The sequence below is a fragment of the Rhodnius prolixus genome, unplaced genomic scaffold (genome assembly GCF_049639745.1).
Source record: "Rhodnius prolixus isolate KJV_2025 unplaced genomic scaffold, Rpr scaffold_3, whole genome shotgun sequence".
Lineage (NCBI taxonomy): Eukaryota > Metazoa > Arthropoda > Insecta > Hemiptera > Reduviidae > Rhodnius > Rhodnius prolixus.
In genome coordinates, this window is record NW_027411603.1 from 13,178,216 (window position 1) to 13,205,991 (window position 27,776).

At 32.3% G+C, this 27,776-nt stretch overlaps 1 protein-coding gene and 1 long non-coding RNA gene across 5 annotated transcripts in view; both read left to right on the forward strand.

The window, feature by feature from the left end:
• Window positions 1–27,776, forward strand: part of LOC141453850 (G-protein coupled receptor dmsr-1-like) — a 186,464-nt gene that overhangs the window by 108,047 nt on the left and 50,641 nt on the right. The window lies entirely within an intron of this gene.
• Window positions 14,357–20,963, forward strand: LOC141452690 (uncharacterized). 2 transcript variants are annotated; one of them, XR_012457544.1, is made up of 4 exons: window positions 14,357–14,859; window positions 14,941–15,289; window positions 19,746–19,824; window positions 20,607–20,963. It is a non-coding gene; the product is annotated as an uncharacterized lncRNA (long non-coding RNA). The 2 variants fall into 2 exon arrangements; XR_012457545.1 differs by lacking the exon at window positions 19,746–19,824 and having other exon boundaries at window positions 14,359–14,859; window positions 20,607–20,960.

The window sequence follows — 27,776 nt, forward strand, 5'->3', positions numbered from 1 at the left end:
AGATTTAGGGTTTGTAAAAGTTTTTTGATGGGTGCAAGTATGGGTTTATTTGGGTTTTACGTTTCTATAAACAAAATAGATAGAAATGTAGGGGGTGAGGAGGAGGCCCAAAAGGATTTTGTATAATTTAGGGTATCCAGTTTCACACAGTTATTTATTTAATTGAGCTAATAATAGTGGATGGAAAAGTGATTATTGCGGTGGCTCAAGAACTGACATTTCAAGAAAAGAGAATACGATACAAGAAAGGAGGCAGTAATTTTCTTCACCATTCTTTCAATTAGGATTGCAGCACAATAAAACCTCTAACTATACTTTTCAAGACTCATTCCAAAAGAAGACTTTGCTCCCCAGACATATAGAACTAGTGCTGATGGTCGCTAGTCGCTAGTCGTTACTCGCTGCGCCTACAAACCCTACCAAATATTTCATCCTGACTCAAGAAGTCTGCATGATTTATTTAGCCTTCATAAGCCTATTGTCTTTATATACGTATTAGCTCGGGCAGTTTAAATTAAGTATGTACAGAGAATTTTATCTTATCTTATTCCTCTCATAACATCCTGAGTAATTCACCCAATCCAGTTAAAATGCTCCAAGTACGATTCCTGTTTTACTTTTTATTTTAACATTCGTATTTTCAACATATTATTCAGTTTACGAGATTCTCTTGGAATGAAATAGAAGTAAATGAATTTTATTGTAACTTTATCATTAATTAAAACATTATCCGTAATTCTACAAATGAACTTCCAAAGAAGGTACAATAGACAGAACTTGGCTTTAAAGGTGATATATTTAATAGGGCTACATGTTTATTGAAAGGAATTTGAATTGTGTAAGTTCTGAAAGAGTCCTTTTTGACAAAGTTTTATTAAAAGGATCTAGAAGGAATCTCTTAAAAATCTCTTTCACTACTTTTCTCTACCTTTTTCTCTTCATCCTTATACAAAAATACGTCAAGAATGAACATTCACGTGATGAAAAGATGTGCTATGAAACTTTCTCTTTTGAAATCGTAACTTTATCTTATTGCAAATCTCCCCGGTATTAATCGAATTAATTTCTTCAAGTTAGGAATTTTGATTAAAACTTCAATCACCTTAAAAATAAAATATGTAGCGGAATTGACTTCGCAGCTTCCCCAGATTTTTTATTTCCCAATATTGTTTCAAGAATTTGTACAATTATTTTGAAAAAATGTATAAACTGTCTTTTTTTTTTTTTTTTTTTTATAGGAGAACGTTGGTCAGAATATTTCCCTCACTAAAATATTCCATTTTCTCTGGAATTAAGGCCTTAATTGCTTGTTGGTCTAAATTCTAATCCAATGTGGAATTTCAAATTGTGAATTGTCACACCAACCATTTATTATTGGATTTGAAATTAGCTGGAAACTTAACCGTAAAAGGAAGCGTGTTAATTAACTGAAAACGTCATGTTTTATTCTCAGTGCCACCAGTTAAGCAACAATCTACTTACTAATTAAGAAACTTTAATAGCTCTTCTCTAGCGTTGTAATGTCATAACAAATCCTATATATTCCCTTTCTATATCATCCCCTGAGTAAAATAATGGCGCTTCTTTTCTGCTGTGAAAAGAAGAATTTCCTCTACAGAGACTTCAAAATATACTTCAAAGATCCTTCCAAAACTTTGTTAACTTTGTAAAGTATAATCTTGTTTATTATCTATTTTTATATATATATAAAAAAAAAAAACTTGAATTCGTGTTTTTGTAGGATCGTTGTATTTATCTGTTTTTTAAATGGAATTCACCGCAGGATTTTCCCCTAAAGTGTCATTCCAAAAAATCTGTGGATATTCCACTTACATAACAGTTATGAAAATTAAAGACTTTACCAAAATTAAGAGTTGAAAGGAAAACTTCTGTCCAGAAGGGTGGAACTCTTAAATGATTTTTTTTATTAAGCTTCATACATTGTCTACTGATGCCAGGCCTATCGCGTTTCTATCTTTTTTTTCTTTTTTTTAATGACGAGAACCGATTCTAAGGGGGAAGGTGGGACCTATAAAATTCCTTAAGATCACATTTTCTTCTTGTATAACTACGGGAAATTAAATGCTTGAAATTTATAGTGAGATGACAGATTTTTTACTCTTTTTTTTTATTCTTCTCTAGCAGATAGATCAAATGTGATAATTCTTTATTACCCTATGAGGATCTTTTATTGATTTTTTATCGAAATCAATAAAATAGAAGAATAAAAGAATTCCTAGTTTATTATTTTGCGCAAAAGTTCTTGGAATACAGCTCCGACGACTATATTTTATATACTGAATGCATTCATTTGGGATTCTGTTACTCTGGTTTAAAACTTTTCAGAGGAATATTCATTTTGGGCAGATCCAGGTGGAGTAGATCTAGCACTGAATTGCACATTCCATTGCATTTTTTTTCAGCATTACTATTTTGTAATTTTAATTTTGACCAAAAAAATTCCAAATTTCAAGAAAACCTCTTAACCAAAAATGTGAATAACTTTTTGCTTGTCCTAGCTTTCTTGTACCGTTTTCTCACGTGACTTATCCGTTTTATTTGCAAATTCTTTGGATGTAAATACACATTAAGTGGGGGTTCTCTTAAAAAGACCTCTTATTTTAGTGAACCAAGTGGCGGTTGCATTAAAGCGCTCACACAAACCTTCACCAGCCAATATTTAAGTAAATGTTTCGGAAATCACTTATTTCCGTAGGAGATCATTAAAGATGTAAAGTTACTCTTGCCGAAGGTAACGCAAGTAAAAATATTCCTTTTAAACAATTTATATACAGGGTGTTTCAGGGTTAAGTGTGCTAACTGAAAATATGAATTTAGGACCTCAAAACCAGAAAAAAGTTGTTTCCTAGGAAGGTATGCCCGTCATAGCTTTATTTACGAGATATTCACGTCTATAGATTTTAGAACGAATGATAAATTGATTGTATAACTGCTAAAATCACCTTGTGTCTCTAACTGCACATAACAATATTGACATTTTACGGAATAATACCATCTGGAATTTGCACTGTGGACTTTCTAAATAATAACTCTTTCTCAAGAACATTTATTAGTCTGACGCTTTTACAGAGTTTGCATCATTATGCATCGCATTTATTCTAACAGTGAATGTGCTGTTATGGTGTTTGTGTATGGTTTTTGCAATGCTGCCCGTCGAGAATATTCCGTGCGATTACCATACAAGACTATCTTTAGGTCCACTTTTCAACGTCGTAGAGAAACTGGCACATTTGCTTTAATGCCATGTGCTGTTGGAGGTCTTGTCCCTTTATTAAATGAAAGGAGTGCGACAATATTACAATATTTTGATGATAATCCGACCGCCAGTGTACGAAGAGCTGCAGCTGAATTACATATTACGCCAACTCTTTAAGGAGAGTAAGGAGAACTCTCTTTGAAGATGGACGTCACCCGCAGCATTATCAACGGTTGGACATTTATTCTTCAAGCATTTTGTCAAAGAAATTTTTACAATTGGTATTTAAATCAAGTTGATCTTTTCGCGTCATATTCTCTGGACGGATGAAGCTACACTCACAAGAAATGTTCATCCAAAAAACTTATCACATCATGCAATTCGTGAGCACCATTTTCAGCGTGAGTTTCAATGACATTAGACAATATTTTAATTGGTCCGCATTTCTTACTACCTAGGCTTAATACGGACACATTTCTGCAGTTTCTTAGTAATGATTGTTACATTTTGATTGAAGTTATTCCGCCTCAACTCAGATGGGACTCACGGTTTCAATCAGATGGTTGTCCAGTACATTGCGGCAGAGGTCCACGAAAGTGGCTAAATCAACATTATCCCAATCGCTGGATTGGCCGTGCAGGACCGACGGCTTAGCCTGCTTGCTCTCATAAAGTAGTTGGAAGACACTATTATTTTTTTATTATTATAACCTACCTAATAATAATTCATAAAATGTAAATCTTTATACGTGAGTTTATGTTAACATAAACTAAGCGTTAACGGGCTTGCCTTTATAGGAAAATCTTTTCTTGTTTTGAGGTCCTAAATTCATATTTTCAGTTAGGACACTTAACCCTGAAACCCCTGCATACATATATAATCGTTTAGGATCTCGCTTTTGCAATCTGACAAGATTACTAAATGGAAGACACTGTGACAACTTTACGGGAAATGTTGGTCGTTATTTACAAACTGTATGTGACAGGTATAGTATGGGCTCATGTTTCTTCTGTGCTGTATTGTATGAAACTGTCAGTTAGTACATATGCAAATGTAACGTATCCATCTCAATCTGATTTTATGTTAATATGACTTTGAGAGGTTGTTACGTCGGGACAACGTGACAATTTCTAATTTATTATTTGGAAAATTCAGATTTCAAGAACTAATAATTTGCAGACATTCTTTTGCAAGTCCCATAGTACTGAAATGGTACTTTACCACCACTTTTGGATCTTTAATTGTAGTAGAATAGTTTCCCACCGCCTTCCGGGGCCGCACTAACTTAATTTATCCATCAATTTAGTGGTGCATTTCCGCATTTCCATAAATACTGGTAATCCAGATGCGGAAGCTGATAAACTTTAAGAAAAATAAGTATAAAAACCATTTTCTCATTAATTAATTATGAGATTCTTGAATTTTATGCTGCGTTACTGTTCTGTTGTCCTCTTGATTTGATATCTAGTTCAATTTTTGTAAAGAACAATCGAAAAAACCCTACCACCCTCCATGAAAGCTTAAATCATCCATGATGCTATGGACAGTTAAAGTAACTCTGCTTTAGAGGGAAACATATTCCGATCTAATTATAATTATATTTATATCTAATATATATAATTAAACTAGATATATAATTATCTAATTACTAATTTTATTTCTGTAAAGTGTTTGAAATTTTAGAACTAATTGTGGTTAGTAGACCGGATGTTTATAGAAAATATTTTGAGCCACTCTCGAGAAAATCACAAAAATGAGAAATATTCGTTTTATTCTAAATTTTAAACAGCTGCAATGATTCGTTAACCTAAATTTAGTTCGATTGATTATATGTCACACATGTAACCTATTCTCTCCACAGAAGTTTAAATGAGTGGTGAAATTGTGAGAAAAGTTGGTATACATTAACTACAAACATTAGTAGAGTTTTACTTCAACAATTACATTTTAAAAACTCCTAACTTGATTTTCTACAATTCAAGTAAACTCGATATCAATTGTTTCATTCACTTTATATATATGTATACATATAAAGAGAATGTTTAAATTCATATACCTATGATCAATTTAATTAATAATTTGCATAATAATACTCCTGGCTTGTTGTGGAATAAAGAAGGTTTGTCAGAATCATATACAATTTTTGTGGGGGGTTAAACAAGGAGCTTTATTGACTGTTTTCTCTCTTTATTAACGCTATGATAATCTGGAAATGTTGGCAAAACGAACATCAGATAGCTAGCCTACGCTGAAGATATCGCCGTGTTGTCCTCTACACCGCTCTTATTCCAAAGAATGATAAAAGCTCTTTATGAATAGTTTAATAAGTGATACCTAGTGATCAATTTGGAAAAGTCAATCATTATTGTTTTTATGATTGTATTAGACAAATAATTGTTGGAACGGAACCCAATAAATACACGTGAAAGAGTTTAACAAATGTGAGTGCCTAAGAATAAAAATAACACCCACTCTAAGTTTACAGAATCATTTCAATAAAAAAATTAAAGAAACGTAAAATAGATAAAGTTATGTTCCGAAAACTTGTTGGTAATTATTGAAAAAAAAACTTCATGTTTCATGGAAAAATGACAAGCATGTTTAACAAAGTCCAACACGTGATTGTCTAAAAAACTTTTTAACTTTACTCGTACCAATCAACCTCAATCCTCTACCGTATTGTTTCGTACGTTGTGATCTTGTGATCATGTCTGGGCTGAAGAACCTTTTTCTTGGCCGAAGTGCAGGATCAGACTTATTCAAGACATTAGAACATTTCTTCCGCCTTCCTGATAGTAGAAATTGTAGGTTGAAGCAAATTTATCCAAAACGAACAATTTTAAGGCTATATACGATACATATATATTATAATCATCCATTCCAGCTTCAATCCATTACTGATGACTGCTTCAAAAATCTGTTCCATTCCATCTGCTGGATGGAATAGCTGCCGACCAATCAAGAATTTGACAGGTTCGACATTGAATTGTTTCTTCGTTATCGCATTTGTACCATTCGTAATATGTCCATTCCACCGTATCCTAGCCAAACTCACTTTTTTGGTCATATTGGAATCCCTGTATAAGTCAACAAGTTCTAGATAATAATTAATCTTCTACTCATTATTTTCCTTGACTTTTAAATTTTCCTTGTTAGTTACTGCCTACATTTCTGAGCTATACATCAGGACATCTTTCATGAGCAGTTTATAAAGGAAATGCTTCTTATGTCCGGGTTAACTACCGTCACCGTTCTCCGCGGACCTCTCAATGTACTAATATCATCAGCATTAGCTAGAACTGCACGCTTTATGAGAATATTATCTGGAGTATGTATATAATGTTCTGGTTAAAGTACAAGACATAAAGGTGAATAAAATGTTCTTATTTTTTATAATATTTTACAAAACATTATATATTATAAAAACAACGCGCAGCGACTCAAATAATTTACAGATAATTTAAAAAATATAATAAAATGGAAAAAACTGTTTTTATAGAGATAAAAGCCTGATTCAACCGTTGAGTAAATTTTATATAATAATACTGGAGAGCCCTTTTGTTATCCTTCCCAAAGGTACAATACAAATGTGCTACTTTCCATATAAAATATTGGACAGAATTAATTTTTTCACAGTGTTCAATTCAGACGAGTGTGATCTGTTGAAATCTACGATATTTTGGTATTGTGTTGCCTCTAGTTTTCTTTCTTTCTCACATATATGTTAATGTTATCTTTCACTCTCATTTGTGGGATCGAGGTTTTTAAACGAATAACCAATTCCTTTTCCAGAATATTTAGAAAAGTATTTATTTCACAAGTGGGCATTTTTTTTTATTTTATTTAAGTATTACTTACCTTCAAAAGCCATTTTGTATTTGAAAATTCCTTCAGTTTATAAGTCCGTAATTACCTCTATTCTGAAGGTTAACGAAAGTTTAAGCTTCCTGTTTTGGGGATATTTGTCCACTCAAAAGAATGTATAAGATATTGTAAAACGGAAGAAATGAATTCCAAATACCACAAAATGTGTAATTTAAGTTGCAGATAGCGAACTAAACGTTATTTAAAATGCATTGTTTGGTCTATTATTTCAGTCGATTGCACCCGTTTTATTAAACAGTGTTTCTTCCCATTAATTGCTTTCGTTTTGCTATTTGTATTGCTCTCTTTCATTGTTTTTTTTTCAGTAATTATGTTAAACTATTTATTTGTTATTTTGCCATTAAATTTTAATTTGGGCTCAGAATGTTTCCTGGTACTATTTTTTATCCAAAAAGCTGTAACTCTTCAATAAGCTTTAATTGTGGAATAGCTTCATTAGCTAGCAATCTTCCCCTGCTCTTCCTCAGAGTTGTAAACTCTGTTAGTTATGCTGCAAAATTTCAAGTTTCATTACTGACAAATTATGTTGTTTAAACATTTCTATTAAGCCAATAATCCGGGTCGCCTAGTTCGATAAACTGATTTAGCAGAACCAACTGAATGAAATGCTCAAATAAATTCTTCTGATTCTATTTTATTGTCGTGCTATTGTTGGTTTCTCTATATATTCAAGAAATGAAAGAACACACAACTATTGTTGAATATTGAAAGGATAATGGAAGAAAGTGATGAAGTTAAAAATGATGATAATTAAAACATTTTTTTATGTATCTAGGTTTGAGTATCTCGCCGACTATATTTTTAGCGATAGACTTAAGTAAAGGTAGTTAAAAAAAATGGAGGAAAGTTTTAAACTATATATGACAATTTATGAACATTAACAGCCAAAAAAATCAATCTTTTCTTGTTAGAAACTTAAACTTAAACTCTTCAGGAGCTGTAATTCAAGTAGCCATATAAAAAAAGTAGGCCAATTCAAGTGGCTTGCAAACACGACAAATGGCTTTCGTGTTATTTAATACCCCTGGCAATGTCAACGCCAAAACAAAAAATAAATAAATCCCTTAAAATAAAAGTGGTTGGTAAACTACCCAATAGTAAGAAAATACACAGCCTAGTACTCAAAAGCAACTTGATTCAACGCCCAATTGAAAGAATGTACTCACTTCAACCTCACAATAGCAGAGGCCAGAAAAAGTCTTAAGGCAAGGCAAAAACTAATTTGATCTTCATCCTAAATTGAACTAAATCTTTTTACACAAGTTTAATTGCCTTTAAACTTAAACAGAACCCTTTTCTAATGTTGCAAGCTAATCATGTAACAGGCCAGCCATTTTTCTTCATGCACGCAGGAACTACTCCAATCCAATATGTGAGCCAAAGCCATCCTTTTTCTGCTGAGTGAGATTTTCGGCTTTCTTTTACTTATTTGTGAGCTTCGTAGAACAGCAGACTCTTCTCCGGGTGTATATAGTTCACTTCTTTCAATTTTTAGAAGTATACAGTTTCAAGTTTTATGAATGTTTCCTTACAATAATCTTATACATGAGGCATGAGTTAGCTGATTTGTCTGTTTTGAACTTTTTCACGTTCATATAGCTTTTGCCAATCGTCCAAACAACGTTATTTCATGAAGACAGTATGTTGGTATACCCAAATGACAAAGAAAATTGTTGAAGTATGTAATAATACCAAAAATTTATTTGTAAAGTTCATTTAGTTTTTCAGTATTTGTTTAGGAAGTGAATAGTCATTTCACGCTTTCGCAATAAATGGAAGAATAAAAGGAATAATGAAAACTTGCAGGAAGAATAAGGAGTTTTAACGATGTATTTAATGAATAATAAAAAATAAATACTAACTTTACAAAACTGATATTAACAGAATAGTAAACATTAGAGCCATGAACAGAGAATAAATTAATTCTTTTACTTGGTGGGATGAACATTAGAAAGGAAAATGGAAGAAGTCTGTGACAGAAAATAATATTTCTAATGAACGTAATTCAATTAATTATTCTAGTTGAACATCTTACGATGGAGAATTAGTTGAAGAGTAGACAAACATTTTGTAAGCTCTTGCTTCTACTTAATTAACAGACTAATTTCTTTGCTTTAAATGAATCAACAACCACGAAGGAAAAAACCAGACCCAACTTTTATTAGCGACACAAATACTTCTTTGAGTTTATGCCCACCTTTCTAGTTTCTAGTTTAACTTAAGACTTTAAAAGCTCGTAGTTGCAACAGTTTCACAATTAATTACTTTCTCTTCCTCCTATTAAAAAGGATGTACGCAGATGGAGTCCAGTATTTCAAATTGGAGTTTTCACCATAAAGTACGTGCATTGAGTTACCTTCGAACTATTAAACAGAACAATTCATGCTGAACGTCAATATTTACCTTATCTGAAATAACCAAATAATCCCACAATACCTAATCTCTCCATTATTCATCTCTGTTCCAAAGCAGTTCCTGAGAATTCTCCTAGACGTATTAAACACTAATGGCCTCATGATATACTCTCGAGTTGATCTAGAGAATGTTAAGATGATTAAATCTCTCATTAAATCTACTATTGGGGACTTCCATTGTCGATTATTAATGACCACCGACCGTATTACTTTCGTTCAAGCAAATTGTTATTAATAATTGTGCAATAATAATATTATTTCTTAATTAATAATAGTATTATTAAGGGACGAATATAGCTGAGTGCAATCACGCAGCTAACATGGGTTGAAGTACTGGCTGCTCTTAGATTTAGTCAAACTAAGAGCCTCTCACAGCTCCGAGTAAGGTGATGCACAGTAAAACGGTACTGCCGCTAAAGAGAAAACACTCTTTGAAGGCCGAAAATGCTAATGATCTTTTAGTTGTTACTCCTTAATTAAAATAATGATTCTCCTGAAAACAAAATAATGGCTAGGGTATGTATTGGTCAGAAAGGAATATTTCAATTTGGAAGTCATTCATAGCTTAAACTTGGCATTCAATTTGGAAGCATCGTCATTTACAAAGAATCGATCGAAATCTACCAACTGGGTGAGCTATTTCGCTGAAGATTTTTTAGTTCGTCTCGATTTTATTGAAAATGACTAAGGATTTTCATTAAATTTAATTTTCTACTTTTCCGCAAAAGCTCTGTTTTAAGCCCTTATCTTCGCGTGAGAGTCCAGTGCGCAAACCACAGAGCTAACACTACCTTGTGTTATTGAAAGTTCTGTAATTTCTGTGGCATATCCTTTCTTGCTTACTTCTCAACACTATTTCTTACAAGAACAGTCTCACAATATTACATCCCTCCCAAGTTTATTTGCTCAGTCTGCTGCTCTCTGGCTATTTGAAGCCATTTCCCTTCTCAACGTTCTTTTCCCATCGCTATCTTTGGCCACCTCTTCCCTTTCCTTCTTCTTCGAATGTAATTTATCATCTTTTTACCCTCTTCCTTTCTCCTTCCTTCCGTACCATTGCAGGCTCTCTATCTAAATAGTGAACTCTCTGAATCTGTACTCTTTATTTACAATAACTCATACGATATGTTGGTACGTATGATACCCTAGAAATCGCAAGTCCTAAAATGAAAAGATTTTTAAACAATGTTACAATATAACTTCTTGATCCATAAATTTTAATAAAGGAACTTGTAGCGAAATAAAGTTGAGGACTTACCACCCTATGTCAGTCAATCACACCACCACTCTGCAAAGAAATAATAAAAGACAGGATTCGTATCGAGTCTGACCGTTGATTTATCTTGACTACCTTAGCTCTTGCCTATACGTGGCGTTGGACATTTTTAAATTCTGCACTCCTCGAAATGACAATAAACTCCCAAGAACTTAAAATAAGCACCTAAAAGAGTCCAGTGTAGCAATTTAAAAAAAAAAAAAAAACAAGTTTATGTATTTTATATTAATTTAAAAAGAAAAAAACTTATTTCACATACTGCGCAATCAATGTTACTTAAAGTGATCCATGTAATTCAATTTATTGTTTACTATATTACATCTCCCTATTTTAGTTTTTTCACTTTTTTCTCCATCTTCTTCAAGTGAACACTACCCTAACTCCTTCTCTACATCTTTTGTCATCTGCCTGATACCCTTGCTCCTCACTCTCTTCAGTATTTGATCTGGAAGCCGTTTAGTTTTCAGTGAAAAAGAATACTTCTCTGTTGAATGGAAAATTAAATTTTGTAATAGTTAAATTCTTCATATTTATTGTTCATTTCTTCTTCTTTTTCTTTTTTAATTGCTTTTTAAGGCCCCAAGTTGTATTTAAATGTTTATATCAAAATCTCATTCTTCATTTCTTTTTATTTTTTATTTCCTATAGTAATTCTGGGCAGAGAACATTATCAGTAACAGCAGTAACAGGACACGGATGGAAAAGAGTTCTGAAGATTGGGATAGATGGGGGATCTCCCTTGAATTGTAACCAGCCTAAACAAATATTGGCTTAGCCTGAAATTGTATTGGCCAGCTGTCACACAAACTTTTTATACAATTCAAATGATTTCCTTTTTTTCATTGAGAACGTGAATAAAAGAAGTGTGAATTTCGCCATATCTGAGACCCGGAAGTTATTTTTAGATTATATTGGAAAATCAGTCTAAATAAATCTTTCATTAAAAATAATAATAAAAGTGATTTATTAAAAAAAAGATACACATTATTTTGCAAATTTTTTATTCACTAGAACCTGCCATTTTGTGTTTATTGTTAGTTGCAACTTTCTTTAAACATTATTTTTAAAAAAATAGAGATTCAATGTAAAGTAAAGAATGAACAAACTTATTTGTTCATTTATATGACAAATGTTGCTACTAAATAGATTAACAAAAAAGTACCTGACAAGATGCTACTATCTGCAACTTCTACTATCATTGAAGAGATGTTGTTCAGTACAAATGAGAAAGAATGCGATTTGAAAGAAAATGAAAATTTACAAGACATAAGGCTGATGTTAAGTAACTATATTAAATATAAATTTAAACTAACCGAGTTTAATGATATGAAATTAAAGCAACCATGTTTAATAGTTAGGATGTTAGATGTTGGAACGCTTGTTGGTTGAAAATAAGTTAGCTACAGCTATAGCAATATATGGTGGTACAAGTTATTCATAACAGCCACAAATTTTAGTTACAGAGGGGTAAAAATATTTTGGCTGAAAACCTGATGTAAAATGTTTTGGGAGGAAGACTTGAACAATAAGAGTGTAATGTTATAAGAATTTATTAGACTTGACCAAATATTGTACTCAAAGTACAATATTAATTCTGATTAAATGGCTAATAATACATGGTTACACTATACATATAAACCCATTTGTCTTTATATTAATATTTTCTTAGGCTTAAAGTTGCATTTAAATTTACAAAATCTAAATTATCAAACCTTTTTATTATTAACCTAGTTTATTTTTATTAATGTAAAAGATCAATGTTGTAAATATGGAAGTACATGCATACAAAAAATGCTCCACGGAGCTACTTTAGTGATTTGAACAGTAATTCTATTAGTTATCGTTTTGCTGAAGTAAACGAATTTGTAGTGAAGAGGAGCGAGCACTGATCACGAAAACACTAAATAATTATTTAAAATAAAGTAAAAACAGCATAAATCACTCCATTAATATTGTGATAAATCTTATTATTGAAATTACCATCCAAATTTTTGAATTTATACCGTAAAAATTTAATAATTGTCTCCAATTAAAAAAAAAGACCATTAGGTGTTCCATCACATCTCGAGCTACATTCTTGTAACTCTTTAGCTTTTTTACTAAGAAACAATTTATAAACGAAATCTACCCCAGTTAAAATCATAAATACCTTGCCTTCTATACTATCTTTCTTAGTCTTAACTAATGGGCAAACGAACAGTATTTTAAAATTTAATGAAGAACAATTATCTTTCATGCACAATTCAATGTTAACATTTACCGGGGATGGGAAGATGTATTGTGTAACCAGTATCAAGTTTCGAATTTGAAGAGAATACAATTTGTAGCTTCGTTTTCTTAGCAAACAACTTTATACAGACATATTATTTGCATTTAATTAAGATATAGCTATTACAGGGAATCAGTTAACAATCACTGGTATACATAGTTCGAATTCACTTATAGACTAGAAAGCCTTTGACTTTCTACAAACTTCCTTTTCTAACCATTTACAATTGTGTACTTAATCTATTTATATTTTCTGAACAATAAATATTGTTAGGAAAAAGACTGGGATTTCTGAAGGTGGGACAGATAATTGGAATCGTTAGATGGTGGCCAGATTCTCTAGCCTTTTGTTGGGGGAAAGTTATGTTTAACGGCTAAGTTTTCTAAAAGTTTAAATATTGTAGAAGTGTAAAAATGTTACTCTGTGTAGTGTGCCTAACCTTCATCTTCGAAATCATGTGTTTTATATGAAAAAAAGAGAAGCCATTCTGTAATAGAGATAAAATTATTCATTGATCAAAATTTGTATACACAATATTATACTAATTATTTTAAATTTTATGTAAATTTGTTTTTAATTTTATCTTATCTGTTTCCTACCAATGATGAAGGTTGGGCTCTTTCAAAACTCTTGATGAATCTCACCAACAGTGCACTAAATCATCATTCATAACTTCAGACTACGACTCAAGCAGCATAACTTTTCTAATATATTGTAACTTTATCCGCCTCTCATTAGACAGGCTAGCCCTTAAATATTCTTCCGAACAGTGAAGCTGTTGTTTCTACCTAACGAGAGGCCAGGGAATTTGGCCTCCACCTAACACAGATCCATTATTCTGTCCAACCTTAGGAATTCAAATACTTTTAATTCCATTAATTTAAATATATTTCATTATACTATATTTTATAAAAATTAGGTAATTAAAAAACAGAATAGCGCCCGTACAATTTCCGATAGCACAAAATGTAGGTTTTAGAGCGCAGCTTAAAACAAAAATCATCGACTCTGAGAGCTTGACACCTCTGTCATTAAATAAATAAATATAGTCAACCGGGTGTCACTTGTCCCTGAAGATGTTACTTTGGCCCATGCCAGAGAAAATATACATTTTGTTTTACTTAGCTTCTAAAATATAAGCTACAAAATACAAAATGTAAGAAATATGTTTGGTTTTAGAAGAAATAATGAGTATTTTTTTAAATATTGTATAAGAACACCCCAGATTAATTTACCACTTTTCATGTTTGAATAAGCAAAATGTTTTGGAGTCAAATATTTCTCGCATGTTTATTTTAGGCCAAGGGTGATTAAATGTAAAAAAATATTTTTTTCAAACATTATTTTATTAAAATGATCCGATTCATTTAAGAAACATTCTTAAATTATTTACATATGTAAATATTTGTAAAAATAATTTGAAACCTTGCCATTCACTGTTGCTACTTTTTTGTTAGGAGAAGTTATAGAAAATACGCAAAAATATGGGCCAAAGTAGCTCTAGTTGAAAGTATCATATGATTACATATGATGTAATAAATGTATTTTGTTTTAACTTTTTTTGTTAAAGCTTATCAAAGTTGGTTGGTTTTGTTTATTAAAACAAAAACAAAAAAGACAAAGAATTGGACAAATGATAAGGAAAAGGTTTTTTTTGTTTTGTTCCCGTACAAACAGGAGTATTATTTATTCGGACAGTTTGCCAATAGGTGAAGAGCCTCTTTCTGGAAAAACACTCACCCTAAGAGGATAAACAGATTTGGAGCGGTTGTTTTGCTTACTTAAGAGAGAGAAAATTGTAACAACAAAATTTGTTTAAAGTCACATTTACATTGTTCAGTTTTATTTTTAACTAAGTTTTAATTTTAATTATTTCTAGGCTTAAAATATTCCCACGCTTGTTCTCGAGGCTAGCAAACAAATATGCAAACGGTTGATGAGTCCTAACATAAATTATTTATTGATTAAAGCACTTTCAGAACAATTTATTTCTTGTATTTTTTTTTAATGGAAAAATCTCAAGAGGATCTTGCACTTAAGTTCAAAGCAAAGCATAAATTCCTGTCAAATTGGTGAGCGATGGGACAGGAAAGAGAATAAAGGAACCTCCTTGAGGTGGCTAAGGCCCTCAAAAGTCTATCGCGATAATGAAGAAGATATCGCTACCCAGAAACGTTTCATCGAGTATTATCTCACAATGTTCTATGAAAGCTAAGTACCTTAAACAGGTAATCGATTCAGTTTATAAATATTTTTATTTTGTTTATTTATTTTCATCACACTGACGGATGTCATATGGCTAAGTGTTATCTCGCTTGATCAGGGCTTGACTGCCATTGACCAAAGACGAGTGAAGATTTTTGAGTACATACGTACTTTAGTTGTTCACAGTCAAAGTAGAAAATGAATATCCAAAGGATAAGTTCTCTTTTTGCGGCTAAGAATCTTTGTCATTGTTTCTGAAAGCGCATAACATTGATTTTTTTTTTCCTCTAAGCCCCTTCTTAAAAGGTAATCCTGTCCATTGACCACTTTCCCAGGAGTTAGCTAGCAAATCCAACTTCTTCTCAGACACTTCTTTTTACTAACATTTAGATCTGCCTCTGCACTAAATAGATGTATAGTCACAAAATAAAATTATCTTTCCCAGCCCCTTCCGACATTTTCAAGTAGCAATGAGAATTCTTCACCCAAGTAAAAATTCAGAACAGAAGCTTCAGGTGAGACAGCTCTTCCACACGGGCCCTAAGTTCATTGCTCGGAGTTTAAAATTTCAGGATTCTGTAGAATGGCTTTCATTTTCTTTAAGATCACACCTTAGAGTGAAATTTTAAGTAAAAGTTGCTTTTTCACTTTGCCTCGTACCTCTATCTTCAGCTCTGATGACCTTCTCTTTAATTAAAAAAAGCTATTCTCTTAAGATGCACAGAAATTTCACCTGGTACAGCAGAATCATTTTCTTTTGTTACTTTCTTTGTATTATTATTATTTTTTTTTTGTTAACTGCTATTTCACCTTATTTCATTCAGTTTTGCAGCCTGCATACTCTAATTGCACTTACGAGTATATGAAACAATTTCTTTTGGAAAATAACGCTTGTACGTATATCCTACAGAATAGTAAATACTAATAGGTATTTGTCTCATTTTCCTATACAATGTAAAATTAGTTTCCATCTAATCTTAATCTAATCTTCAAAGATTTTATAGAAGAAAAACAATTTTATGTGCATGTAGAGTAAAAGAAGCCTATTTTAGAAGTTTTCAACGAAATTCTCAAAGGTTCAAAAATAATGGTGGGTTTACTAAAAATCTAACCAACTAATCTATATAAATAAAACAAAAAATTATAAAAATGTTAATTTAGTGTTTAACAAGGTCAGTACCTTGGATTCACCCTTACTTAAAAGTCCGCTGTTTTTAGAATTGAGTTTCTTAATTAATTTGCGAAACAAAGAAGCTTTCCTTTCAACTGCTTTACAGTGAATTAACAAAACTTGGAGGCGTTGCCGTATAACTGAATACAAAAATTTGTTCTTTATAATCTTTTTCTTGGGTTAATTATTTTTTTTTCCAATAATGAAATACGTCTGCAACAGTCAATAACGAATAATTTGAAAATTGAGATTTTTACTTTTTTTTACAAGTATTTTTTGATTTGTTTTAACGTTTTCGTGAAGATCAGTAAACGTGGTATTCATGTTGTTCGCCTTTAAAATTCAAAACTGGCCACACTCGAGACGCACCTTAGTCCCAGCTCGGTGTGTGAGCTCATCAAACTGAAATATTATATTTTGAATGAGATGATTCATATCGTAAACTTACTGCGCTCACCTCCAAGGCAAGTAACAAAATCTGCTCTTCGAGTTGTTAGTAAACTGTGTGTTTACATCACCGTTCTGAGCACGCTGTTGGCGGCAATGTCACTCACTGATTGATGGCTAGGTACATGGTGATTAGAGGACGGCCACTGCCTTGAAATGAGTCACGCAGTTCGAAATCAATGTGATTGAGAATAGAGTGGGAAGTAAGTCTACTCTGTGCCTCATAACCTAATTTCCTATTGGGAATTCCAATGAGGCTTGACTCTTTTCATAGGCAGTATTGTTGAGAACATGAATCAGCCAATATATATATATATACTAAGTTAGTGGAATTCTTATCAGCTTTGATTCTATTTAGTTGATTCAAATTGATTTTAGAAATCATTTGAATTGGTGCCCATCAGATTTTGAAATTCCCAGAAATATATTTTATTTCAATATTCTTAGTAGAAAGTTTTTTTTTTTGTAATAGAACTCAACATACTCCTATCTAGTAAATGAATAATGCACATATATATAATCCCTTATATATGTATATGTATACAATATATATATATATATATATACGTGTATATATATACTATATATATAAGCGAAAATTACCATAACCATACATACAACTTGGGAATAGCAGAATCAGCATATTTTTATGAGATACTTCTTTTTAAGGTTCTGTTTTAGGAGCCCAAACAAATCATAGACGTTGACACAGCCTTTAGAGTTTATAATAGAAAACAAAATCAAAAACTTTTCGTAGATGATCATCAATATTGGATAAATCATTCTTTAAATTTTCAGAATAAATTCTGAAAGAAATTATCGTTTTTATAATTGAGAAATTTTAAACAGACTTCACTATACCTTACAAATGTGTAACTGAATTAGAAGAGAAGGTCTGCCATAAAATAAGGATACTAGTTTTTCAGTCGGCTAAGTAGTACTTGAAACTCTATTTTCCACACTTGATATAGCCCAACCTTTGCTAGTGATGCGTTTTTATTGACAGTCAAATTAGAAAATAATCTCTGTGAATACTATTCTTCTTCAAAAACTACATTTCCTTAGCATCATAACCCGGGAACCGTACCATTGGCTCATTAGGTCTCTGGACCTCTCAAGAAGACACAATTAATATACATATACTGCGTTACTATTACGTTATCTGAGTCTATTTTGACTCCTAGAAATCCACAATGAAATGTGACATCCATTGTTTGCTTTAAAGCAGCAACACAAGTATATATATCTCACAAATTCATCATCCACCTCGTTCACTTCCTCACAAACAGGGCTAGCACCTGGGGTCCCCTATAAGCGATGAAGGCCACCCCTCACGAGTGGAAGACCCTGAAGGAGCCATTAAAGTGAATCAAGAAGTTGAATGAACAAAGCACAAGGAACATGGTTTTAAAAGGAATGACTCCTTAAAAGACGGCTAATTTTCAGAACCGTGGCTTGAGGCGTAGTCTATTTATTTAAATCGTTTTATTAACTAATTTTTAATCTGGTTGGCTATCGCCTTATGACTTTCTCCACAAACGGGCCCCCTGAGGCTATGACGTCAAAGGCCTACAAAAACCTATAGCCGGCCAAAGTATACAAGGTGGCCTGAGATAAAATTGCAAACTTAATGGAAAAATTAGGAATTATCATCTAGTTTGACCAGAAATATTAGGATTTCTGCTTCAGTGCATCAATAATTAAGCCAGAAGTGAAATGTATACTCAGGGTTGCCTGAATTTAGAGTTACAATTGCAAAAGTAATGGAAAATAAGAAATTCTCTTCTAGTATTCAACAAATAAGGGAGAATGATTGCAAAAAAAAAAGAAAGATATCTCAATCTTTCGAGTCAAACTAGGTGAGAATTCCTTATTTTTTAATTACTTTTGCAATCGTAACTTCCCTGTGTATACATTCCACTTCTGGCTTAGTGATTAAATGTCTAAAGCTGAAACATCTACCTTTGCAGTAAAACCAGACGAGAATTCATTACTTTCCCATTAATTTTTTCAATCGTAACATAATTTTTCAGCTCCTATCGTGTACAATCCACGATTGGCTTAGTTATTCATACAATAAAATGGAAATCTCGGTCCTTCCTGTCAAACCAGACGAAAATTCATTATTTTTCCATTATTACTGCAATCGTAACTTCAAATTTTGGGCTACCCAGTGTGTACATTTCACTTCTAGCACAGTAATTAAGTGCATAGATTAGAAATCTGAATCTTTCGAGTTAAATGTGATGAGAATCCCTTATTTTTCTATTACTTTTGCAATCGTATTTTCAAATTAAGGCTACCTTGTGGGTACATTCCAACTCTGGCATATTAATTAACTGTTTAAAACTAAAATCTCAATCTGTTCAGTAAAACCAGACTAGAATTCTTTACTTTTCCATTAATTTTGTAAAACGTAACATCAAATTCTGGGCTTTCCTTCGTGTACAATATACGTTATGAGTTACGATTGGATAATTAACGGAAAAATAAAAAATATTCGGCTTTAGTGTATTAATAATTAAGCCAGTGGTGGAATGTATATACAGGGTATTAATATTTATTCTTCAGGTAACAAATTAAAAATATTATAAGCGAGGTATACCCCCATGCCTTTCTATCACTCCTATGACTAGCATTAATAAATATATTACAATCTTTCTTCAAATGATACGTTTTTCTCAAATAGATATGTACAAAGTTCTTTCGCACGTACCTTTAAATAGTCAAAATCATTGCACAAAAACATCTAGCAACCAAAACCTCGCTCCTTAAAAATAAATTCATACAATCTTCAATGTTTAGAACCTAATTAAAATCACTTTTCTTGAAATTTATAATGTAAATGTATTTTTTTAAAGTTTGAAGAAAATTGAGCAGTTGTCTTTGTAAATAATAAAGACTGAACAGACAAAACAGAAGACACACCAACCCTGAAATGTACGTAATAGTATTACTTTCTAAACTAGCCCTGAAGATGACGACCTAGTCCCTAGGTCGAAAACTCGGCAAAATAAATTTTTCTAGACTGAAATGGCAGTTATTTTTTCAATCCCATTGAAACTATAAAACTAGTCACCAAAAAGAATTAACAACAAAACTCAAAAAGTTATTTAATAAATAAGAAAAAAATTAACTTTCGCCTGCGATGCATCAATACTTTTTGGTATTCTGTAGGAGTTGTAACAGTAAATTGTTCTGAATAAGCACTGTTTACAAATAGAAAAATTTTAAAGATATTTTTAAGAGACCTGCATACTCCTGCAATATCGCATTTTTGGTTGACAAATTTTGGCCAACAGGTGCGTTATTATTATTATCATGATTATAATTTAAAGTTTTCTTCCTTTGACACTAAAATACTCACTACTATTCAAACTTTCTGACTTTCTTTCATGAACACTCTTCAAGATCTTCTGTCTACTACAAATTTTACATCTAATTTAATTTTGAGTGCTTTAAAATGATATATCTTTAAAATATTTAAAAAAATGTTTTCTTAGTTTTGCGCTAACTTGAGGCCTATTTGCTTGTGCTGTGCCAGAATCTTGTATTATTTAAAATTTCCTCAGATTTTTACATGTTGTGAGATGTGTGACACTGTCGATATTTCAAGAGACAATGCATATGTTCCCGTGACGCTTTCCTAACAATAAATATGTGAGTTTCAGCTAGTGCTAGCAATAAAGGAAAGAAAGCCCTCAATGTATTTTCTTTTGCAGTATTTAAACAAGTTCTAAATCAATACTGAAAGGAAAATTAATTAAAAACGTCATGTCATTCTCTGGAAGATAAGTTAAACAAAAAAGAAAACAAAATAAGAGATAACAGATGGCCTCCGTTTCAGTTTTCTTTCTTTGAGGAGATCTATTGACAGTTACCTAATATTGCAATTACTTTTATAATGAAGACGAACCTGTATTAGATTACATTCGTTCAATTAAAGGAAGGAAAAAAATGAGGAAAAGAAAAGATGGAATAAAAAAAGATTGAATGTTTTCCAATAACTAATTAATTATATTTAATGATGAGGAGACAAACATTATCCTTACAAAATAAATAATTGTAAGGATTTTCTCATTAAAGAATGATTTTCAAAACGTATTTCTATTTTTAGTTTACTTCATTTTACTCAATGCAAGACAAACACAAAACTCGGAAAATATTTCATCCATTTTCTTCTGTTTTATCAGAATTACATTAAAGAAATCTTGTTCGTTGAAAATATAAAATCTTAGTTAAATTTGTAATTACAAATGTTAACTAATTTCTCTTCGGAAACAAATAAATCAAATATAACAAAACAAAAGAAATATAATACCTTTAAGCGTCAGGGTTTGTTCATTGATGGTTAAGGTGTGTGAAATACATACTAGTTTTAGTTGTGAGAGCATATGAATGATGTGGTAGTTTACATATGGGTTCGCCAGATCAAATAGTTGCTCTTACCTCCAATTATTTCTCCAGGTTGTATGAGTGAGTGTGATTATCATTAGTATCAGAATAAATAATGTTCTTTGCTAGGATAACCAAAGGTCTTCTATAATAGTAAGTTGGTCATTTGCATGTTGATGACTAAAGGATTTGAGGTTCCAGTACTTCTTTAACGATTTACTAAAAATTTTAGTTTTTGCTGAGTTAAATTGTTTCCAGTAGGCATCCGCACGATATTAAGCAGATCTTGAAGTACCGGACGTACGTTGTACCACTTGTTGAATTTGAGAAAATTTAACTCAGATATTTCCTTAATTGACTGAAATCTGTGGAATGTACTACATCCATTTTGGTGTTCACCCTTAACAGCAATGTCTGCTAAAACAACTTTCTGATAATCTTTATCAATTGTCACAACATTCGACTAACTTCTAGGCCGTAGTCAGAGTATACGCATCCAATATAAATTAGCTTGCTCTAGTTTGAAATCTAAATATTTCCTCCTAGGAAGCAAATAGTAGGGTTAAAGTTTGTTAATAATTTTGTCTCACATTACTAATGTTGATAACAAAATAAGTTCGGCAACACGTTATTAAATCCATGAAATGAAATTGTCAGTATCGTTTTATTTGACTGGGATGATCAAAAATTAATTGGATTGTAGATCCATGTGGAATGTTATCATTTGAGACGCATTAGTTTGCTTCTAAAATTTAACATCTCACTACTATTTTAGTTCTATCGCACTTAAATTTACAATCATTTCTACCTGCTGATGGCTTTAAGTGTTAAGAAAAATATTGTTGTTATGTTGGCTGTTGTTGGCGGTCTTATTGTTCTTGTATGCGTTTGCTATGTGTGTTCTTCTGCTCATCTCTAATACACGTGTTCTGTGTTAAAAACTGTTCTTATTAAACCCCATTAAATTCATAACAGGTTATGGGCCCAGTTATTCTAAATTAAAATATATATTAGTGTTACGGTTTACGTGATTAATTTAATAATTTCAAATAGTGCAGGTTATAAAAATGTCAGTGCTTACTTTGCCTGTGCCTTTACTCTCAGCGAATAATTTCACGAACTGGAAATTTAGAATGAATGCAATTCTTGAAAAAGAACAGTTAGTTGACGTTTTAGAAAGTGACCCTCCAACTGATGCAGTAGCAAAGAAAATTTTTCTCATTAACGATGCAAAAGCAAAAGCCATCATAATTCAAGGTATTTCCGATAAACATCTTGACATTATTCAAGATTCTAAAACATCAAAAGAAATGCTTCAAGCTTTAAAAGATGTATTTGCGAGGTCTAGTTCTTTTTCTAAACTAACCTTATGGAGGAAGCTAGTAAACTTAAAAAGTGAGAGGTTTGAAAATTTGGAAGACCATTTTCTTAATTTTGATAAAATTATCAGAGAACTGAGTGATTTAGGTTCCACGCTGAATGAAAGTGATAAAATATGTCATTTGCTTCTTTCACTTCCAGAAGATTATGATACTGTGGTCACTGCTTTGGAAACTGTTGAAAAAATAAAAATGGATTTTGTGAAGGCACGTCTGTTGGATCATGAACTAAAAATTAAGTCTCAAGATATTTCTGAGACAGGCCTTAAAGCTCAAAATAATGGCTGTTTTAGATGTGGGGATAGTTCACACTTCCAGGCGAACTGTCCAAAAATTGTCCAGGGAAGCAACCAAACAAGAGGACGTGGATCAAACAGTAGAGGGTACCAATCATACCACAGAGCCAGAAGGACCCGAGGTAACAATTTCCCTTCACGGCAGAGTCAAGGAAGAAAATTTACAGAAAGGGATAGCCATGCAAATCATGCTCAAAGTGAGAGTGAAATTGATTTATTTACAACTGAAAGTTGTAATTCAGGCATGATCTTCGAAGAAAAATCTTTTATCTATGACAGCGGCGCTTCAAATCATTTTGTCAGAGGAGAGTTAAAACGTTTCATGAAAAACATTACAGAATTAGAAAATACAGTAAAAATAGTTCAAGCGGATGGCCAGCTATTGACAGCAAATGAAAAAGGGAAGTTGAGCCTTTATTGCCAGGGACAAAAATTCGTTATCGAAGCATTAATCGTTCCTGGTATGAAGCACAATCTTTTGTCTTCTTCAAAAATTGCTAGCCGTGGGGCGAAAATAGTCACTGATAAATCAGGTACAACTGTTTTCATTAAAAATAAACCTGTACTTTTCTTCAAGCCCAAAAATGGTCTTTTCCTTTTTGAAGCGGATAAATTTAATGAAGAGTGCTTTGTTGCTGCCAATGAAGGAGATCTTTGGCATAAAAAAATGGGGCACATCTCAATTGATGGGCTAACACAATTGAATTTACCTACTCCGCACAAATTATGCGAATCTTGTATAGAAGGCAAGGCAAAGAGGCAACCATTTTATGAGAACAAAAAGCGTGCAACAGAAATAGGAAGTCTTATTTCAAGCGATTTAGTTGGTCCCATCACACCGAGTACACTCAATGGCGAAAAATATTTCCAGGTAATATTAGATGATTATTCCCACTTTGTAGTTGTTAAATTGCTGAAAAATAAGAGCGAAGCAGCTAGAAACTTGATATCATACATTAAAGAAATAAAAACTCAGTTCGGTTTAAGCGTCCGGCGCATAAGATTAGACAATGGTGGGGAAGCGAAATCGAAGTATTTTTTAAACTTTGTGGAAAGAAATGGCATTCGAATGGAATATACTATAAGTCATTCTCCTCAAATGAATGGCAGATGTGAGAGAATGAATGGGGTTCTACTCTCAAAATTAAGAACTAAATTAATTGATTCTGGGGTTCCCAAATATTTGTGGGGAGAGGCACTAAAATGTACTGTTTATGAAACAAATAGGTCACCAACTTCAGTTTTGCCTAGAGGTAAAACTCCCTCGGATCTGTGGAATGGGCGAAATGATCTGTCCAAATTGAAAATATTCGGATGTAGAGCATGGCATACTGTGACACCTAAGCCTGGGAAATTGGAACCCCGAGCAGTTCGTGCGGTAATGGTCGGTTACTGTGGAGGTGGCTACAGATTGTGGTTACCAAAGGAAAGGAAAATAATAAAGTCAAGAGATGTCAAATTTGATGAGTCAATCATGGTATACAAAGATAATAATATGGTCAAGGAAAATGGACAAGACACTATCGTTCCAATTCAAGGGGTAGAAAATAATCCAGTAATAAAGATTAATGAAGAGGGTGAACAAGTAGTGCAGAATGACTTACAAATGGGTTCTATGGATAAAAATGCAGAAGATGAAATAGTTACTACAAACAGAAAAAAGAAAAAACCTGGATATCTGGATGACTATGAGCTGTACACAGCTTACTGTTTTCTATTGTCAACTAATGAAGAACCAAAAACGTTTGAAGAGGCCATGGAATCAGAAGAATGGAAAAGTGCAATACATTCAGAATTAGAGTCTCACGAGAAACTTGGAACTTGGACCCCCGGAAAATTACCTGAAGGAATGAAAGCTATTGAAACACGTTGGGTGTTTAAAATCAAAGAAGATGGAACCAAGAAGGCGAGACTTGTGGCTCGTGGATTTCAAGTTCCTCAAGAAGAATGGGAATTCTCCTACGCACCAGCATGTAGGATCCCAACTGTTCGACTCTTGTTATCAGTAGCAGTCCAGTATAGCTGGATTTTAACTCAAATTGATGTCCCCACCGCCTTCCTGAATGGAGATTTAGATACAGAGGTCTATATTAAAACACCTAAAGGTTTAAAATGTCAAGAAAATACTCTCATTCTTAATAGATCTCTATATGGTCTCCGCTCCGCTCCAAAATGTTGGAACAATAAATTTTCATCCGTAATGAAAAATCTTGGATTTACACGGTCTGATTATGATTATTGTCTTTACTATAAAGATAATATATACTTAGTTCTTTTCGTTGATGATGCGATACTGGCTGGGACGGAGGAGAATGTGAATTCATTATTGAAAGATCTACAGAAGAATTTTAATACAAAAAACTTAGGTTGTCCTAAATCGTTTTTAGGAATGGAAATTAATCATGTTAGAAATGGTTTACACTTGTCTCAAACTAAAATGATAGATCGTTTGACAAAAGAGTTTGGCATGGAGGTGTGTAGGACAATCTCAACACCTATGGAGGCTAAGTTCAAGGCAGATGAAAGCTTGGATATTATATATGATGTGCCATATAGGAGACTGATATGTAGTCTAATGTACATCTCTATAACAACAAGACCAGATATTACTTTCTCTGTATCATATTTGAGCAGATATCTCGACAAGCCAACCAGTCAAACATGGAAAGCTGGCCTAAGAATTCTACGTTACTTAAGTTGTACAAAAGATCTAAGGCTCCCTATTTCTAAAAATACAGGAGGCTTAGAAGGTATGAGTGATGCTGATTGGGGAGCTGATCAAAATGACTCTAGAAGAAGTGTCAGTGGATTCATATGCTTTCATGCTGGAAACCCTATCGCATGGTACTCAAAGAAGCAGAGATGTGTTGCTCAATCAACAATGGAGGCTGAATACATCGCGGCAGGGTTCGCTGCTCAAGAGTTAGTGAATCTTCGTGGTGTGTTAAGTGATTTGAGTCAAGTGAAAAGAGCAAGCAGTGAGGTGATATGTGAAAAAGTGTTAAAATCTGTTAAAGATGTGTTTAATGAGAAAGGACAAGAGCCTGATGAAATGAAAGCAGTTCTTAAAATAGATAACGCTAGTGCGATATCTTTAGCAAATACATTTTCAAATACCAAACGTGGCAAACACATAGAAATAAAATTTCATTTCATCAAACATCTGTGCCTAAATAATGTTATTAAAATTGACTATGTTTGTTCAAAAGAAAATATAGCTGATCTATTTACCAAAGCTCTAGGAGCCGAAAAATTTGAAACTCTTAGAAACTCTCTGCTCACTAATTGTTTTTTTAACATTTAATATCTTGTTAATTATTTTAGTTTATGTGGATGTTGTGTTATTAGTATTCAATTCGATGTTTCTTATTGTAGACATTAAGTAACTACATCTCATTGAGAGAGGGTGTTAAGAAAAATATTGTTGTTATGTTGGCTGTTGTTGGCGGTCTTATTGTTCTTGTATGCGTTTGCTATGTGTGTTCTTCTGCTCATCTCTAATACACGTGTTCTGTGTTAAAAACTGTTCTTATTAAACCCCATTAAATTCATAACATTAAGTTCTCCTTCGGATTATGGACCGTGCAAAATTAATGACTGCGTTCTTTTTAATAGTATTTATTTGATTTGCAGATTTTACTTTATCTTACCATTGTAAAAGTAAAAGAAAGTACTGCGTTCACGCATATTTCTGAATTTGCCTTTTCGCAGGAAATACTTTAATAAGAAGCTCCCCTTCCTCTTTTCTATAAATATCTAACTCATTTTAATTCTTCAGTATTAAAAGTGTCTGATAGGACAGTTGTCAAGTATTGAACGTCAAAAATTACACGAAAAGTCTAATGTTTAAAAACTCACAACTTTGACAATTTTTACTCTTTTTTATGAGTTAAAATTCATTTTTTTTTCTAAAAATTATCCTTGTTTTTAAGAGTAATTAACGCAGATATAAAAAAAAGACAAAACGTAGCCAAATCAGGGATTTTTAGAAATCTTTCTTGTTCTTGTTACTCATCTTGGTATAAAAATGTGTGAACCAAACAAGTGAACCAATTTTCTTGAATAAAATATCATTTGATTCAAAATTTGTTGTAGGCTTACTTTTTGATGGACTCTACGCTGTGCATCCTCTAGGAGAGAAGTTAATATAGTTAATTTATATTCTCTATATGAAATCCAATAAAGTCTAAAAAATATTAATGGAAATGCAATGTAATTTAAACAGTTCAGTTATTAGATATTCAACAGTATAATAGATTCTATTCTTTAATATCATTTATAAGTGATGAATCCTTATAAATTCAAACTTCAAAGGCTTTCCGTTCAAAGGGGAAAGTTAAAGTTCTTATGAAGCTATTTAGGCAGGAGAGAAATAAGTTTGGAAGGACCGGGAAGAAAATTAGTAACAAATTTAATTTAAATATATAAGCTTATTTTGAAGTTCCTATCTGGATGAAATTATAAGTTGATGAATGAAACTTTAGATACTGGCTATTTTTTGAACCATTCGTCATTTAATCTATCTTATGTTCAAATTTTCAGACTGAAAGTTTTTGTTAAGTAGATTTATGCAGTATTGTAGGTAGATTTAGATTTAGAGACATCCATGCAATAACAACTACGATTTAATAGGTATATTTTGGTTTCCTCAGTTTTCGTTCATATTTCAAAAGCTCTGTAAAGAATATTAAGTGTGTGTGTCAGTTGTAGTTTGGCTGTGAATTCGCCTAACCCAAATAGTTTAACAGCAAACAGTTGCTGACGCTGGTATTTCTATTTTGCAATAAAGACATAATGGCGGGTAACAGGACTGTCCACAAAA